Source organism: Hyperolius riggenbachi, chromosome 7 (genome assembly GCF_040937935.1).
Source record: "Hyperolius riggenbachi isolate aHypRig1 chromosome 7, aHypRig1.pri, whole genome shotgun sequence".
In the NCBI taxonomy this organism is placed as follows: Eukaryota; Metazoa; Chordata; class Amphibia; order Anura; family Hyperoliidae; genus Hyperolius; species Hyperolius riggenbachi.
Window position 1 is genome coordinate 271,324,703 of NC_090652.1, and position 20,185 is coordinate 271,344,887.

Consider the following 20,185-nt stretch of genomic DNA (forward strand, 5'->3'; position numbering starts at 1 on the left):
TTGACTGCACTCACAGACTGCATATAGTTTGCATTCAATTTGTACACACGCTGGAAGAATCATTTGCATTTCTTTGACCATCTATAATATTTAAAATATATTATATATAAATAGTATAGTAAGATAAAAGTATTGTAAGTGAAAAACAACATAAAAAAAAAATCAAAATTGGATGGTTTATTCATTTATTGTGTATCACTTCTGGGGGGAAAAGTAAGTATTGTCCACTGCCATAGGAATTTCTTCCGAGTCTTATATCAGCTGGGAGAAATTATTTCGTTTCAGATCCAGATTTTGACTTGACAATTCCAGAACCGTTCTATTTTTTCTTCTTTTTTTCAGGCATTTGTTGGTGTATTTACTAGAGTATTTAGAGTTATTGTTATGTTGAATGGTCCACTTTTGGTTAAGCTTCACTCCTCCGATAGTTGGTTCCACGTTATCCTAAAGCACTGTCTGATACAAAGAATAAATCATAGTGAATTCTATAGTGGTGAGCAGTCCAGGTTCTGATGGAACAAAAAGAGCCCCAAATCATAACCTGTCCACCACTATGTTTTACAGTTGGTATTGTAATCTTTTGACAGACCTTAGTCTTTGCCTTGTTTTCACAGGGTATATTATTCTAGAAGTCCTCAGTGTCCATAAACAATCTTTTATCTTGCTCTGATGTTCTTTCTGTACAGTGGACATATATATATATATATTATATATAAAAATAATAAAAAATATTGCACATACATATATACATATATACAATATTCTTAAATATATATATATATATATGTACAGTATATATATATATATATATATATTAAATATTAAAATATACAAATATGTTCAAATAGCCAACAAATTCCATAGAGGGTTCTTACATTCGTCACACGACTATGTTGCATTAAGTACTAAAAAATGATTCTAAAATTCTATTTTTTAAAATATAGAAATGTGAATGATCTCAAATGAGAATTTTATTTTAGGGTAGAATTTTTGGGATCTCACTTGCCGACGTGAATTATAAAAATATGTGAGGAGAAAAGAATGCCCTTTTGTTGTTACAGCATAGAAACTTGTAAACTTGTAAAGTTACAAGTGCCAAGTCCCCAAATTTGGAGACTGAGACACTAGCCCCAGTTGTTCTCTGTGTAGCTATCTTACCCTCACCACACAGATCCAAAGCAAGATCTTTCTTGGCCTTACCCATGGCTCCCCAGAAAACCCAGCAGGTGCCACTCCCTACAAACATTGGCTCTTAATTACCAATATTTACATCTCATTCAAACCTAAAATTGTAAAAGGCAAATTTTTAAAGCAACCATGTTGATTGGTGTAAATTATAAGTATTGCATTTAAATATAAATTTAGCATAATTGTATGTATTATTTTTTTTTTTCTAGTAAGCCTTTTATTGGTTCCTTTCACCCCGTTACAAACTCCGGTTGGTTCCGGTTCACCATTAGTTTAACACAAGTATTGCATTTGGAATTGAACTTTCCAAATTCCAAAAACAATTTGGTATCTGCGCTTGCCTGCAGCTGTGCACAGTCCCATACAGTTATAAGACTACTTGTGTCTGATTGGTTCCCTGTGAGTAAGTTATGAATCTACATCTCAACATCCCCTTAGTATGCACCCGCCTCATGTAGGGAACGTTCCCATTGTAGGGATGTAGTCTTGATTAAGTTGTTCTTCCTACTGTGGGTGTCACATGGTCACACTTTATTGACCCACCCAGCTGCTACCTCTGGAGGGGAGAGGATAAAGTCTGCATTGAACTTTTGCATAAGTATTTGGCCAATGAAACATCTATTTCTACACACTATGTAAATTTGCTTATCAATCTGATTGCTGTTTGAATTTTCCAGCTATAGGCTTAATTAGGTTTTAGTAGTTTCTGATAAAAAAAAAGCAAGAAGAAAGAAATAAAATATTTTTAAAAAACTGTAGCGTAAAATCTATTAAATAGATAAATAAATAAGTACCGTTATTATAAGCAAATCAAAACTCATGCTCTCTCCAAGAACAGTGATATATTTTTTGCCTTTGCTTTGCTTTTATCTGAAGTGGTAAAATACTGGTATTACTGGTATAATATTATCATGCTTATGTTATCAATGTATGATATTGTATTTGTACTTTTCTCTCAGTAAAAGTATATGCAATAAGATTGAAAACAATTGCTAGATTTAAAATTTAGGGGGAACCTACTTCGAGAATATTGGAAATCTCTGCAGCTGAAAACTTGAAAAAAAAAAATAGAAAATGATCAGATATAATAGTTATTCAATGCCAAATCCAATGAATACGTAATGGAATAGATCTTGAAATTATAAAATTATAAAAGCCTGACAAGCTTCATTATCACAAATGGGGATTACTAAACATGGATGCACACCTTTGATGTCGCCCGTAAAGATCACAACACTGCAGGAAACCAGCACCATACAGACACCATGCTCGGATAGAGGTGAATGGCATGCACTGTTTCCACAGAGGGGGGAGGAGAGACGATGGGGCGGTGCATGATGGAGCTGTTCCTAGTGGGAGAGATAAGCGTAAGTCCAATGTGCTCATTAGCATCCTTGTGGGACACCTGTACTCACACTACATTCTCCATGAAGATGGCCTCGGATGACCACCTCAGCCAAGTTCTCTCTAAAGTGTGTATGAGACTTTTCTGGCCAATCATACAGTCATCCCATTTCTCAAGTAGCATGAGTTCATATAAACTGACTAAAGCAGTTTATCCAGTTGGACTTCTTTGGTGCATTATGTGCTTATAAATGGATTTAGGCATGTAGCAATAGCCATAGCAGAAATATCAACTGCTATAGGGCCCTAGATCAATGAGGGCCAGAAGAACCTCAATGCTTTCACTGCTCTTATAATTTTCTTTCTCCATATGAATTAATATCTCGGTATCGATGTGTTGTATGCACTAAATAAAGCTTATGATTGTATGTAGCTATGTTCACTCATGACCATGGGGCAGGTAAATCTGTAATTTCTTAAGTGTACCTAGGTCCATGGGCCCCAAGAAAATGTTACTGTAGGGATCCATGACTTTAGTTATCCCATGGTACAGAGTCTATGCCCGTCATACAATAATTTTGCTCCTGAATTTTCTTAGAGGAGGTGTTTTCACAACTTTCGGCCCTTATTCAATTCACTTTTCCTCCTAAGTTTTCTCCTAGGAGATAATGTTCTTGTTTCGAAATAAGTTTTCAGCACTCTGCAATTGAAAAACTACCAAAAAGTAGGTGAAAAAGTACTGTCAAAACTATTTTCTTGCATGCTGGTGGCTTAAATGCTAAAAAGAAAAAAAACTTACAAGAAAAAGTGAATTGCATATGGGCCCAGTTATATAAAATTCCTTTTAAGCCGGCGTCAAACAAGAAAAACTCACAAAATGTTTGGTGTTAATTTTTTACCTAATTTTGTGTACTTTTTCATTTGTTAGAAATTGAAACGTTCTTTTGTAGTTGAGATGAAAAATTAATTCTTTTGCAGATAATAAGAAAAATTATTTCCTGGGAGAAAACTCAGTAAAAAAGTGTATTGAATAGGGGCCAGTAACTTTTTAGACCTAACAGCTCAGAGTATATTGCTGCGTTAAACCACCAGTATATCATGAAAGTTAAAATTCACATTTTCCTTATAGAATGACGTTCTTGTGGCTATAAACTTTTACGTACTTAGAATTACGTCTTTGTTTTTGTGACGTTCTTTATGCATATTGTATACACCAGTTAACTTTGTAAGCGAAGCACAGTATGACCAAAGCTACATATTGTTTTACAAAAGTATAAATCGTGAAATGTTGGCTTTTCAATGTATTTTTAATGCATTATTTTTATCAACATGTATTGTTTTGTAAAGTGTTATCTATAGTCCATTCCTATCAGTGTTTCAGTGAAAAAAAATTATATTATATTATAAATATATATATATTTTAAATAAAAAACGGTATTCAACATGTGTTTTGTACATTTTGTGTCATTCATTTTTGTATGTCATTAGACATGGTCAGTGAAATGCTAACAATTGCATCTGGTATGCACATTTTGTGCAAATTGTATTCACCATGGAATTGGGCTAATCATATGCACTTCTTGCGCATATAGGGCTCAATTCACAAGGTGGTGCTAACCCAGTTAGAGACTCTAGGCATGATAACCATTGCACCACGCTGGTGAAAAGCCAGTTTAGGCATGATAAGTTTAGGCGTGATAAGTTTAGATAAAATTAGATCGCGCGCAAAGTCCCGCACGCAAAGCAGCGCCATTAAACTCTATGCGAAGTGCACCAGACTTTGCTAGTGCAAAACTTTTGATCAGCTGTGCACTGCGGTGCTAACGCAGTTGGTGCTATAGTTATCACGCCTAAATTTAACACACCTAAACTTATCACACCTAAACTTATCACGCCTAAACTTATCACGCCTAAACTGAGTTTAGGAGTGATAAAGGGCTTTTTACCAGCGTGCTGACTGTTAGCACCGCTTTGTGAATCAAGCCCATAGTTTGCATTAAAGCAAACCTAAATTGAAATAAAAGACAATTAACTGTATGTTAAGGACATGGGGCCTGATGCTATTTCAGGTGATAAGTAGCTTGCAGATGCGAGCTACTTATCACCTTGCCATCGCACGAGGATTACCGGCAAATCCTATTGCCAGTTTCACTCATGCGATGGCCGATCGTTAGGGAGCATTACTCAGGCGGAAGCCTGAGCGATGCTCCTTATTACCGGCGATGGGGAGCGAGGTTTACCCTGTGGTGCTGTCCATCAGCACCACGGCCTCGCTCCCCACACATGCGCACAAGCCGCCGAACATCCGCCGCCATCTTCCGCCACTGCATCTGGGGGTCTCCTTTAATAAGGAGACCCCCAGAGCTCCCCGCCGGCCACTGCTCGTCTCCGCAACCCCCCACAAAGTTACAAAGCTACAAATTTCTTAAATTCCTTACCGCCGCTTTACACCCGTCGGCCGCCACATCTCGCCGCAAGTCCCCGCTGTGTAATTACAGTGTACGAGTTACTGTAATTACACTCACTAATAACAGAGTCCCGGCAAAGCATCTTTGAATCAGCTGCCGGGGCTCCCCATTGGTTCACAGGCTGGACCAATGAAAATGGCTCAGCCTGTGAACCAATGGGGAGCCCCGGCGGCTGATTCAAAGATGCTTTGCCGGGACTCTGTTATTAGTGAGTGTAATTACAGTAACTCGTACACTGTAATTACACAGCGGGGACTTGCCGCGAGATGTGGCGGCCGACGGGTGTAAAGCGGCGGTAAGGAATTTAAGCAATTTGTAGCTTTGTAACTTTGTGGGGGATGCGGAGACGAGCGATGGCCGGCGGGGAGCTCTGGGGGTCTCCTTATTAAAGGAGACCCCCAGATGCAGCAGCGATGTCGTGCGTTAGCATGTTTAGACCTGCTTTTTGCAGGTCTAAGCTAACGCTCAAGTCGGAGGCATGCAAAGTGTAATAGGATAGGGTGTAAGGAACTTGCTGGGCGATAATATCGCCCAAGCGAGTTCTTTTAGCACCCTGCCTAGGGCTAAATACAATTGAATCAGGCGACTTTATAGTCGCCTGATTATCGGACTCACCAGCGTTTAACACTGGCAAGTCTGACAATTGCATCAGGCCCAATATCCTCAAACTTTGATTGGCCCAATAGGCAGCCTGTCACTTGACAGGAAACTTGACAGGCAACCTATTGGCCAAATCAAAGTGCGGGGATAATGTCCTTTAACCACCCTGGCGTTCTGATTAAATCGCCAGGGTGGCTGCGGGAGGGTTTTTTTTAAATAAAAAAAAAACTATTTCATGCAGCCAACTGAAAGTTGGCTGCATGAAAGCCCACTAGAGGGCGCTCCGGAGGCGATCTTCCGATCGCCTCCGGCGCCCAGAATAAACAAGGAAGGCCGCAATGAGCGGCCTTCCTTGTTTTGCTTATATCGTCGCCATAGCGACGAGCGGAGTGACGTCATCGACGTCAGCCGACGTCCTGACGTCAGCCGCCTCCGATCCAGCCCTTAGCGCTGGCCGGAACTTTTTGTTCCGGCTGCGCAGGGCTCAGGCGGCTAGGGGGGCCCTCTTTCACCGCTACTCGCGGCGAATCGCCGCAGAGCGGCGGCGATCAGGCAGCACACGCGGCTGGCAAAGTGCCGGCTGCGTGTGCTGCACTTTATTTGGTGGAAATCGGCCCAGCAGGGCCTGAGCGGCAGCCTCCGGCGGTGATGGACGAGCTGAGCTCGTCCAGACCGCTCAGGAGGTTAAAGTGATTGGACCCGCAGGGGCTCAGGGCAGGACGAGTGGACCTCTTGTCATTGCCAATTATCAAGCATAAGCTTGTAGCGCTTGCTATGCTACTCTGATAAGGAATGTAAACTTTGATAAGGCGTGTTAACTCTGATAAGGCATGCTATTTGTCTTAGTGAATCAAGCCCAATGTGTGGTAGCAACAATATCTTTGGAGAAAGATGACCCTGGGGATCAAGACCTCAAAGGCACTAGTATCATTTCACTAGAAGCTGCACAGCACCTTTTTTGTTTGTTTCATTGACCTGAGGAAGGGGATAAAGCCCGCACAACGCGTAGTCGCGTCCTTATTCTGTACCATAAAATTTTTGACCTGCTATAAAGATATCTTGGCTACTATTCTGCAGGAGAGGTAAGCCAACTACTGCTTCTCCCTTTTTAAACAGGGGCCGAGCGGAAATGGGCACCTCTGGGTTGATAAAGCTACTTCTGCGGGCGGGCACTGCATTAATCTGCCAGTTTCCCTTCAGCTAAACAATACTGGGTCACAAGACATCGGTAGTTTCTATTAAACGGCTGTTAGTGATTGTTAGATCATAGTGGCAGGCTATAAATGGCTGGTAGTTTCCAGCAGCAGGCTAGTAGGGATTCGTAGCTTCTAGTGGTAGGCTGGCAGTGAGTCATAGGCTCTAGCCCAGTAGTGATCAGTAGATTGTAGTGGTGGGTAGGCAATGATTAGTAGACTGCAGTGCCTAGCTGCTAGTGCGAGTTAGATTCTAGGAGTTAGGTAGAGTGTAGTGGCAGGCAAGTAGAGATCGGTAGATTTTACTGGTGGACAGGAAGTGATGAGTAGATGCTAGTGGCAGGAAGCAGTGACCAGGAAATTCTAGTGATAGGCTGGTTGTACTAGACACCAGGGAACTTTATTAGGGAGGGAGGTGGCCACCAGACATTAAGGTTGGCCTGTGACTTGTTCCCAGTTTGAGTTTGACACCTCTGCTCTAAACCAAACTGAGCCAAAATAAGAATTGGAGATCCACTTTAAAAATATCTTTCTGACTGCAGCTGTGACCACATACCATATAGCACTAGCAATGTCTCTTTTAGTTTCTTTAATTTGAAACTTTCCAGTCATAAATAAACAAAAAGCTCAAAAGAGAACAGATTTCTGCTGCAGGAAAACTTATTCTGTGTCACGTCTGTGTGGCTTTTACCTCAAAAGCTTACAGTCCCATCTTCTTGAAAAATATGGTTCAATCTTCACACCTACTGCCGAATCAGGGGTGCGGCATGTGAGAACAAAGAGCTTCCTGTCTTCACAGAACAGGCCCACTTGTGGAAGATTTAGTAGCTTCTTTAGAATTAGAATACATTACTTAAAGAGAACCCGAGGTGGGATTTAATTATGTTACTGGGGCACAGAGGCTGGTTGTGCACACTAACACCAGCCTCTGTTGCCCCATGGTGTGCATCCATGTCCCCCCATAACCCCGCAGTGCTGGCGACACGCAGCGTGTCGCCAGCACAATGTTTACCTAAGCGCTGTCTGTCAGCGCCGCTCCCCTGCCTCCTCCGCATCGGCGCTACCCGCCCGTGTCCCTTCCCTCCCGCCGATAGGAGGGAAGTGACGCTGGGTGGGTGGCGCCGATGCGGAGGAGGCGGGGGAGCGGCGCTGACAGCGCATAGGTAAACATTGTGCTGGCGACACGCTGCGTGTCGCCAGCACTGCGGGGGGTATAGCGGCGCGCAGGGGGGACATGGAGGCACACCATGGGGCAACGGAGGCTGGTCTTAGTGTGCACAACCAGCCTCTGTGCCCCAGTAACATAATTAAATCCCACCTCTTTAAGTGTGTGTGTGTATACTTCAAGGATACTTCTGGTCATCTTATAAAACCTGAACTTCCCCTTCAATTTTGTTTTAATGAATGAATTGCTACAAATTTGTCCCAGATATGTACATAAGCACTAACATATGTATGGGAAATTGGGTCATTGTCTATAGCTGACAAAAAATTGCCCTCTTAAGGTAGCCATACACTGGTCGATTGGCATCAGATTCGACCAACAGAAAGATCCCTCTCTGATCGAATCTGATCAGAGAGGGATCGTATGGCTGCCTTTACTGCACACAGATTGTGAATCGATTTCAGCCTGAAACCGATCACAATCTGCTGAGCTGCCGCTGTCGCCTGTCCCCCCCCCCCCCGCACACATTGCCTGAAGCCTGGTCCCGGGCATCTTCTCCGCATCACGGCATCCGCGTATAACTTTCTGTCACTCCAGTGACAGCGGAAGTTCAAATAGAGCGCCCTCTATTTGTACTTCCGCTGTCACTGCAGTGACACAGGAAGTTATACCCGGATGCCGAGGGATGCCGTGATGCGGAAGGTGATGCGGAGAAGATGCCAGCCGGGAGTCGGGAGGTGATGCAGAGAAGATGTCGGGAGCCAGCTTCAGGTAATGTATACCTGCGTCGATCGTACGCCGCTAGCGATGCGCTCGCCAACCCGCGGGCGATCAACGGTAATTTCCCGCACGGAGCGATCGATGGGATCGATCTATTTCGGGACGAAATCGATCAAAATTTAGTGTTTAGCGGGAACGATTTGACAGCAGATTCGATCCCAGTGATCGAATCTGCTGTCGATCGGCAGGTAATCGGCCTAGTGTATGGCCAGCCTTAAAGTCTCTGTTTTCTAAAATTGGTCCCTATATGTCCCCTATTTTTTTCCTACCTGGTCTGTGTGCCTTTGCAAAACTTTGCAGTGCCAACAAGATTGTGGAAAGTATTTTATTTATTTATTTATATTTTAGATACAGTAACAAGCTTATCTCAAAATGCAAATAACAGGAACTTCCCTTTTCAGATAAGATAAAGAAACTTTGACCAGGATGTAATAGAATCCTCCCCCCCCCCCCCCCCTCCTTGAAGGGTTTACATAGTGGTGTAAGCCTGTTGTCTAGGTGATGTGTGCTGTTGGAGGGACAGTAATCTATAAAATAAGCAGTAAAGCACAACAGAGCTGGGTTAAAAAAGAAAAGAAAAGTGCAGAAGTGATGTGAAACAGTAAAGAGGGAAATCAGCAGAAATATATATTTTTTTCATATCACATTTCTTTCAAATCTGACAGTTAACACTAACAACAACAGAATACGCAAGCTAGAAAAGATGTCTTATTGGATGATTGATTTACATTTTTTCTGTTAATATAGCTTTTTCATCCCACTTCAAGGACCTGGTTTAGAGAAAAAGATAATTTTGATTTGTAGCTTCAAGGACTATAGTGTTAACACGAAAAATGATGTCTGAGGACTGCCTGAGAGTAGCTAAAGTTATAATTAGGTTTTAAATCTTCTAAATTTCATTCCATGACTTAAAAAGAACCTGAAGTGAGAGGGATATGGAGGCTGCTGTATTTATTTCCTGTGAAACAGTTACCTGGCATCCTGCTAATCTGTTTGGCTACAGTAGTGTCTGAATCACACACCTGAAACAAGCATGCAGCTAATCTAGTCAGAAACACCTGATGGGCATGCTTTTTCAGGATCTATGGTTACCAGTATTAGAGGCAGAGGATCAGCAGGACAGCCAGGCAATGCACATTTTTTTTTAAATGAGACGGCAAAGCGAATGAGCTAAGGTGACGTGTGTGTGGCAATTCATTGTAGTTTTTGATGCCAGCGGTCTCTGGTCCTTGAAGTGAACCAGAGACAAAGCACCCTCATGTATTTTACTATATATGTATATCAGTGGGAACATTAGAGAAAACACCTACCCTGCTCTCTCTTGTTCAGCTTGCTTCTTACCAGACCTGATAAAATCCCCGACTGAGCATTCAGTCAGGCTTTGCTATAATGACTCAGCTATAATAATTCCTGAGCAGAGCCAGAAGGGTCCCTATATGTCTTGGGCTTGAAAAAAACACCAGAGAAGACAGACTCAGCTATAATGATTCCTGAGCAAAGCCAGACTGAATGCTCAGTCAGAGATTTTATCAGGGCTGATAAGAAGAAAGCTGAACAGTGAAGAATGAAGCAGAGAGCAGGGTAGGTGTTTTCTATAATGTTCCCATTGATATATATGGTAAAATACATGAGGGTGCTTCGTCTCTGGTTCACTTTAAGGGGCCAGAGACCGGTGGTACTAAAGGGGTTAAGTGGGGTTGATGTAAATTTGCGATAATATGTCCATGATAGACTATAATTTCACTTTCAATTTTTGCACGGAATTTTCACATTTTGGTATAACATTTTCACATTCATGTCCCTTGAGCACGCTCAGTAGATCTTTTTTATTATTTGTGACGAAAAAGTTCATACATCACATGACGGTAATTTTGCATGTAAATGATATTAAAATATAATGCAGTCTTCTGAAAGGTGGGTAAAAGCATATTTTTTTCCTAGACTGACCTTAAAGCAGAATGAAACCCAGCATTTCTTCTTTGCGCTATAAGATTATTTACAGCATATTATATGCAACCAGCATTTTGTTTCACTAGAACAGCATTCAAAGGGTTACACACATGACTTAGAAGTTCCCTGCCAGCAAAGCTGTACCATCCAAACTTAGATAATTTTATCCTGTATTTAATTGTATTAAGTGAGGAATGTAAATAAACACTTCTCTGACACTGTAGGCTCTCCTGAAAACAGTCAATCAGAAAGCATTTCTGCTTAAAGTGAACCTCCAGACTAAAAAATCGACTCAGCACCACTGAAAAGGCTTAGTGTTTCTTTAACAGTTTCACAGCATCAGAACTTTGTTTCTCTTATACAAGCCTCATTTTTAGCTGCACAGAAGAAAACTGCCCGGGCCTTTTTCCCCTGATGCTGTGCAAAGCATGATGGGATTTCTGATGTTGTTGTTCTCGTTCTGCTGTTTTGGTGCAATTTTTTTTTTTACATTTTGAATTTGACACAGGGCAGTTGGAATTGTGTCTTATGCTCCCTGTCACCTCCTTTCAACCAAAAAGATGGCTGCCCCCATGACAAAGATGGCAGCCCCCATGAATCACAAACATTTGTCTGTTCTATTAAAACAGGATGGGTAAAAAATGATATTATCTATCTATTCTAATTAACATAACTAATGTAACTTAATGACAGTATGTTTGTTTAGGCTGAAGTTCCCCTTTAAGTTAGAAGATGAATAAAGCAGTTATAAATAAAATGCAAAGTCAGCTCTCAGGGCAAAAATAGTATACTTTGGGAACGTTTAATTTCTAAATGAATAATAATACTTATGCACAAAAGCAAATATATTAATCGTATGGCATATAAAAAAGTAGGAAAACATGTTTTTATTGAATATTATGTCAGGGTTTAATACCGCATTCATTATTTAATTTTTTTTTTCTGGGGGGGGGGGGGGGGTGCATTTGCCACAGAGGCTACGACTGCAATTACATAACCACTAATTCACATTTCTATTAGTAACCTGCTTCATATAAGCAGTGGTACTAGGTGGTGGGCAGAACTTGGCACTGCTGCTCAACACACTAGAAAAGAAAGCTATCCCCCAAAAAGCACTAACCCAGATATTTACCTTCTCTGGGGCACAGATGGATTAAGATGTAATGGGGCCCCTAGGCAAAGTAATAGATTTGTGGCCCTTCTGGCAAGCTAAAGTGGAGAGAGGTCAAAGAAGGTGGCAGGTGTGCCCCTTGACACCCACTAAGCCCAAAGCACCTGCCTAGGTTGCCTGGTGGATAACCCTGCTCTGCTCTGGGGTGGTGATTGTTGGGATAGCTTTCTTTCCTAGCCTGCTGCATAGACTTCACCTGTATTTAGATTTACACTCTAGACAGTGGATAGCCTATCAAATACCGGGGTGGTCCTCTTTGTTAAACTACATAAGCCATTGTGGGAATCTCTGAGACCACACCCCGATGAAGCACACAAGCGCGAAACTGGTGGTGGGCTATACACCATATTCCATACACCAAACAAGGCCAGAAACCCCTCTAGATAATTGTATCTCTGACTTGCTGTGAGGACTTCCTGCTTTATCACATGATCATGCCTGAGTGAACTTGATCGCCTCTTTTTCCATTTATTGTCCTACACAAGAACATCACTAAACACACATTAAAAACATTGGGCTAGGAATCATTTTTGTCGGGAGTTGAGCTTTAACTTCTGATCCTTTTCTGATGTTCTGCAGACACCTGAAAGAGTTTATGGGCTGTGACAGCATAACTCTAACATACAGGTCTGTTGAAACATTAGCTGCTAACGCTGGGAATTGCCGCATCACCAGCAATAAACACTAATTGGAAATGTAGAAAAGCAGCATAAGTTCAAAGTTAAAAAGAAAAGTCATTGATAAAGCGGCAGACAGGGGCCGCCCGGGGAGAGATCAAACCTCTCAGGCAGAAGATTATATAATGAAAGGGGTCGATAAAGAAGGATAGGTGGAGGGGGCCAGGACGCAGGATTAATAATTAGCTCAGAATTTATGGCGAAGATGGCAAGATTTATCAAATGTAATGGTGGATGAAAGCCTTCCATATTTCAGCATAAAGAGATCACCCAGCGCTTCATTTATGGCCCACTTTTCCAGCCGTTTTAGCATTTGAAGTCAATCATTAATATTTGGTGGTGGAGCTGTGATTTGTGGTGCTCCGGGGAGGCATTACAGAGCTGAGATACTAAGCGAGGCTGGCTCGCCATATCACTCATCCTTCTGAGAGGGGAAATTCCGATATACATCATGTTAAAGCAGAACTCCGCGCGGGCTTGTCACACTGAGCTTGTTTGTGATTTAGACCTTTTACTTACTGTTCTTCTCTGACATGTCCAGCTGTAAGCAGAGAAAAAGGTTGCTTGGTTAACAGCATCAGTGCTTTCAATTTTAAAGGGAACCTGAACTGAGTAAAATTATTTAAAATAAACACATGAGGTAACTAAAAATTAACATTACATAGTTACCTTGCCATCAGTTCCTCTCAGAAGCTCACCATTTTCTGCTGACAATGATCCTTTCCAGTTCTGACAGCATTTTGTCAGAACTGAAATATATCAGTTGCTGTCAGCTATATATCAGTTGATGTCAGTTATAGCTGAGAGGACAACTGATGTGCCAGGTAATGTCCATGTTTCCCTATGGCTCAAGTGGGCAAAGTTACAGTTTAACAGTGTGCTGACCAGGAAGCTGTTATAAGGTAATGGTCATTTACAAAATGGAGGATGGAGAATTCCCTTGATCACAGTGGACAAACAGGACGCAAGAGGAGAAAGAGATTGAGGAGTAGACTACATGGGAGGTAAGTATGACTTCTGAATGTAATTTTCAGTTCAGGTTTGCTTTAAGCAGCATTAAAGCTTTTTTTTTCAAATAATAAAAATGAATTCTACATTAAAGGAACACTATCAAAGTTTCCCTTTTTTTAATTAACACCTTAAAGGGAACCTGAGATAAAGGGGAATAAAAGTTTTATAAATACCTGGGGCTTCCTCCAGCACCGTCCATGCAGATCATTCCCATGCCAGTGTCTAAGTCCTACTAGATGGTCCTGGTGCAGCCCAGTTCACTGCAGCCAGTCAGGCGTACTGCATACGTGAGGCCTGGCCCACCCGCCCCATTCCCATCACTGGAAGCATTCTGTGATCTCAGCCGCGGGAGCAAGACAGGGGAGTGCACTTGGCCTCACTGCGCCTGCGCCGACTGGCCCTGACTATCCGCGGTGGATGAGGCTGCTATGGGACCATCTAGGAGGATTTAGACATCGGTGTGGGAGCGATCTGCTCAGGCGGAGCTGGAGGAAACCCCAGGTCTGTATAAACCTTTTAATCTCCTTCATCTCAGGTACACTTTAAATAGGCAGAAGGGACTTCTTCATGACATATAGTGATAGTAAAAAGGAAAAAAGAAAACAAAAAACATTCTTACACTTATCTGGAATGCTAGGGTGAGGTGACGGACTGCGGGCGGCTATAAGAATGTGTAAGACGATCTCTCCTTCCCTCTGCGTTGTCCTGCATGGATAAACAATGCATGCTATGCTGACAGGAGTCTTGTGGTTGGGAAGATTTCATTCAATGGTCTGCCCGGCCATAAGACACTCCTTTTTTCTTTTTACTACCACTATATGTCATCAGGCAGTCCCTTCTCTCTATTAAAGGTGCCACGACACCGCCTTGTCATCCATGTGCCAACTCGCTGGAACTCCACCCTGGCAATGTTGGAGTGGCTGGTTGAGCAGAGGAGGGCTGTCAACTGCCACATCGCTCAGGCCACCTTCGCCAGCACCACCAAACTCCAGCTCCTCTTCAACGCACAGTGGGGGCAGATGCAGCAGGTCGGCTCCCTTCCTGCAGGGAACCAACCTAGTCAGCGAGGAACGAGCATCCCTCTGCCAGTGGGTGCCCATTGTTTGTCTGCTGGACAGGGCCCTGTGTGATCTGATGGATGTGGGAGAGGAGGCCCTAATCCAGTTAGAACTGCAGCCACCTGCACAGTCCACTTCTGCGCAGGAGTTTGAGTTGGAGGAGCTGGACGTTGCTGTTGAGGGGGAACAGCGGAGCGCTACTGCAGTGGTGCAAGGGGGGAGAGAGGAGGAAGAGGCTCAGGGGCCAGATCAGGAGGACAGCGAACTTGTGGCCACTGACCCTGATGTCTCTGCTGGATGGTCCACCCTGTTCCCCATGGCAGCACACATGCTGCGGTGCCTGCGCACAGACCCCAGGGTTCGGGAGGAGGCCTGCATCAGCATGATCCTGAACCCACGGCAGAAGGGGAAGGTGGGTCAGTTCCTGCCTGCTGGAGACCCTGATCAGCGAACAAGGGAGTTGTAGCAGATCCTTGTTCTGCAATTGGAGGAATTGGAGGGCCTTCCACCCCCTCTGTCCCTGTCTAGCCAGCACAGCAGCCGGTGCCTGCAGCCAGCAGCAGCAGCAGCATCAGGCGCCCAGGAGACCTGCTGTCCTTGACAAAGGCACTCTACATGATGGTTGAGCAGCCGAGAGAGAAGTTGCATGCAGCAGCATCCTTCTCTCAAAGCCACAGCCAGCGCCTGACCCGGATGGTGGCCGACTACATGGAGTCCTTCAGTGTGCTTGACACCAGCGAGGAGCCTGTGGACCCCTTGGAGTACTGGGTCGAGCGCTTGCAGATCTGGAGTGAGCTGGCGCAGTACGCCCTGGAAGTCCTGTCTTGCCCCCCTTCCAGTGTGCTGTCTGAGAGGTGCTTCAGTGCTGCCGGTGGCGTGGTCACCGAGAAGCAGTGATGCTCATCCGAGCTCGGATATCCGAGATACTCGGATATCCTAGCTCTTTTTTCACTATCCGAGCTCGAATACCGAGCTCGAATAGTATTAGCTATCCCAGCTGTGCTATCCGAGCGCACTCGGATAGCAAGCAGCTATCTGGACCGGAGATATCCTAGCTATCCGAGCTCGGATAGCGTCATCCACTCGGATAGCGTCACGTCACGTCACCTCGAGTCCTCCTCACAAGCGAATCAGAGGGCTCCCAGCCCTCTGTCTGCAGCCAATCACAGAGGGGGAGCCTGGCCAAGCCCCCCTCTATAAATGTTGCCTCACTCATCCTGCTTGCGACTTACTGACTGACTGTACTGAGAGATTGCTCCAGTGCTTTTTGTCTGTGCAAGTGCATTTATTGTTCAATACACCTAGCGTTTTTACACTCCAACACTTGATATTCACCTGTATTGCTTTGTATTGTAGATAGATTGTATTTTAGGCAGTTTAGTTTGTGTGATTAGGGACTAGGGAGGGAGACTGTCACTGGTGCTGCTGCAGCTGCAGCCAGCAGCTAGGCCCTGTGCCTAGGCAAGGCAGCCTGCCCTGCTCTGTGCTCTAGTCTCTAGTTACCTGTGCTCTCACCTGTCCTACTCTACTGTACTACTTCTGTGTTAGATAGATTATTGTACTATTTTGTAGTTAGCAGGCCCAGCTTTACTGCTATACCTGTCCTGTATCTGCTCTCTGTAATCTAGTCACACCTGTTCTATTGTTTAGCTAGATTCTTCTATTGTTTAGTTAGTACTGTAGTACTGCAGTCAGTGCTAGTAGTTGTTAGAGTAGTAGTACTACTGTGTTAGCTTTCTACAGAACTACTGTGCTGTGAGCAGTGCCAGTGTGACAGTTAGTGTGCACTAGTGTCTTCTCCTCTGCTGTCTGACTGGCACTTGGCACGTGCCAGATCCGGCATGCTCCTGGCACACGTTACACCTGCTGCTGCATTGCCCTTCTCCTGCTGCCTGTGCAGCTCCCACCGCCAGGGTGCCACAGGCCACTGATACCACCTATATTTAACCCAAAACACAATTGCTGCGTAATTTTTTGGAGGTGTCTGGGGTGAAAACTGTCATGTCCCAGTTGGGCGGTTTGACTTTGGACACAATGTGGGCTGCACGACTGCTGTCTGGAATCTAGGCCTAATGTTAATTTACAGCTCTTTTTTTTTGGGGGGGGGGGGGGGGGGGGGGTTAAGTCCCCACATCATCAATTAGTGTTCCCCTTTACAAAATAATGATGCTACATGCCTCATATGCGTACGTACAAAAAGGGCGCCTGGACAAAAAGGGCGCGGGGTGTAAACTCTAAATAATAATTAATCATTAATAGGGTTTATAAAAATAGTGTGCTATATTTTGTTTACAAATAAAGTTTAACAAAATTATAAATCATTAAATAATGTTTATAAAATCGGAAATTGTGAAAACGTTAATCTTCCCTGTTTCAAAAGTTAAACTTATAATTACTTTTATTAAAAAAACAATAATATATGTTTAATTGTTATAATTGTATATTATTGTGAATAACCTTCATTTATGGTTTGTTCTTATAATAAAATCTGAAAATATTCTTTATAACGATGATATAAATATAAGTATGTTCGTAATAAGTGTTGTAAAACATTAGTAATTATTACTAAAATTTTACTAAAACTATACCTAAGCCTACTCTTACACAGAACCCTCCCTGTACCTATCCCTAACCCCTAGACCCCCCTGTTGGTGCCTAAACCTAAGACCCCCCTGTTGGTGCCTAAACCTAAGACCCCCCTGTTGGTGCCTAAACCTAAGACCCCCCCTGTTGGTGCCTAAGTAACCCTCCCTGTACCTACCCCTAACCCCTAGACCCCCCTGTTGGTGCCTAAACCTAAGACCCCCCTGTTGGTGCCTAAACCTAAGACCCCCCTGTTGGTGCCTAAACCTAAGACCCCCCTGTTGGTGCCTAAACCTAAGACCCCCCTGTTAGTGCCTAAACCTAAGACCCCCCTGGTGGTGCCTAACCCTAAGACCCCCCTGTTGGTGCCTAAACCTAAGACCCCCCTGGTGGTGCCTAAACCTAAGACCCCCCTGTTAGTGCCTAAACCTAAGACCCCCCTGTTGGTGCCTAAACCTAGGACCCCCCTGTTAGTGCCTAAACCTAAGACCCCCCTGGTGGTGCCTAAACCTAAGACCCCCCTGGTGGTGCCTAAACCGAAGACCCCCCTTTATTATGTGGATAATAATGTTTTACTAATTATGGATGCAAAAAATATATTCCAATTTACATTACGTACTGATTGCTTTGTTTTGTGAATAATGTTTTAAAAACAGTAAGGGATAAAACTTTAAATAAAAAAATATATTCCAATTTACATTACGTACTGATTGCTTTGTTTTGTGAATAATGTTTTAAAAACAGTAAGGGATAAAACTTTAAATAATGTTTTAATTATTTAAATAAGATAAATATATTTAGTATTTTCATAAACGTTATTCGGCACGGGTGCATTTTATAAACGTAAATGAACACAAGCTCAGTTATAAATCATTAAACAGCTCCGGGCGCCGTTTGTAAACTTTATTTAGCTCCGGGCGCCGTTTGTAAACTTTATTTAGCTCCGGCGCCCTTTTTTCCTGCTCTGCGCCCATTAAACGTTATTTATTATGGGAGTGAATGGCGGCGCCCTTTTTGTCCACTAGCTACCTGCGCCCTTTTTTCCCAGCTCCGCCTCATATACCCTAAAAACATTTTTAAAGCAATTTAAAGGCCACTTCCGGTTTTTCTATCCGGATATCTGAATTTGCCCGGATACCCCAGATGCTGGGGTCGGATATCCGTTTGCATTCGTATCGGAAAATTTTGAACTCGGATATCCGACCCGGATCGGATATCGGGGTATCCGGATCCGAATCGGATCCGGATTTTGAAAAGAGGTATCCGAGCATCACTACCGAGAAGCACTCTCGTCTGTCCCCAGAGTCCTTGAACAGACTCACATTCCTTAAGATCAACCAGGCCTGGATTGAAGGCACATTCCAGGCACCTGTTGTCGGCGAGAGGCGGACATGAGGTGCCTGGGAATTATTTTTTCAAAACATCAACCTTCAGTCCCCTGCTAATTTAGCCTGTTTTTTCTGTAGGTGCTGTGGTACAACCGCTAGGTGCCATGGCCCGTTACATGGTATGCTGCCTGCCACATGTTACTCCTCCTCCTCCTGCTGCTGCTGTATTTAACCTCCTGCTGTCTGTGTTCCCACCGCCAGGGTCCACAGAATTATGCGCTGCTGCCATGCGCCACTAGCTATTACGCCACTACAATAGCTACATTTTTTGGTCAAAAAAAGAAACATATTTTGAGGTGTCTGGGTTGAAAACTGTGCTGTCCCAGTTGTGTATTGGACACAATGTGGGCTTCACGACTGCTGTCTGGAAGCTCCTGCTGTTGGTGTTTATTTACAGCTGTGGTACCAATGCTAGGTACCATGGCCCGTTATATTGCCTGCTGCCACACGTCACTCCTCCTACTCCTCCTGCTGCTGCTGTATTTAACCTCCTGCTGTCTGTGTTCCTACTGCCAGGGTCCACAGAATTATGCGCTGCTGCCATGCACCACTAGCTATTACGCCACTACAATAGCTACCTTTTTTGGTAAAAAAAAGAAACATATTCTGAGGTGTCTGGGTTGAAAACTGTGCTGTCCCAGTTGTGTATTGGACACAATGTGGGCTTCACGACTGCTGTCTGGAACCTCCTGCTGTTGGAGTTTATTTACAGCCGTGGTACCAATGCTAGGTACCATGGCCCGTTACATTGCCTGCTGCCACACATCACTCCTCCTCCTCCTCCTCCTGCTGCTTTATTTAACCTCCTGCTGTCTGTGGTCCCACCGCCAGGGTCCACAGAATTATGCGCTGTTGCAATGCGCCTCTAGCTATTATGCCACTACAATAGCTACATTTTTTGGTAAAAAAAAAAATATTCAGAGGTGTCACGGGTGAAAACTGTGCTGTCCCAGTTGTGTATTGGGCACAATGTGGGCTTCACGACTGCTGTCTGGAACCTCCTGCTGTGGTACCAACGCTAGGTGCCATGGCCCATTACATTGCCTGCTGCCACACGTCACTCCTCCTCCTCCTGCTGCTGTATTTAACCTCCTGCTGTCTGTGTTCCCACCACCAGGGTCCACAGAATTTTGCAATGCTGCCATGCGCCACTAGCTATTACGCCACAAATTTAGCTATGCTGTTGAAGAAACAATTTTACAACAGTTGAGTTCTGTAAGGGAAAAAACATTAAGTTGGGTACAAGAGGAAGAATAAAAAAAAAAGAAGAAGAAGAAGGAGAAGGAGAACCAGGTGAAGATGAACCAGAAGAAGAAGGAGAACCAGGTGAAGATGAACCAGAAGAAGAAGGAGAACCAGGTGCCAGTGAAGAAGAAGATGATGAGGATGATTGTGATAATGAAGATGATGGTGATGATGAAGATGATGGTAAAACAGAAAAAGAAGACGGTGAAGAGAAAGATGGAGAAAAAGAAGAAGGTGAAGACGGTGAAGAAGAATAAACAAGCAAATGCAGAAAAAACTTTTCCACCATTTTTTTTTAAATGACACTTATTTAATTGTGATTTCCCTTTAAGGCCATCCGAATTCGTGATCACGACTATTACCC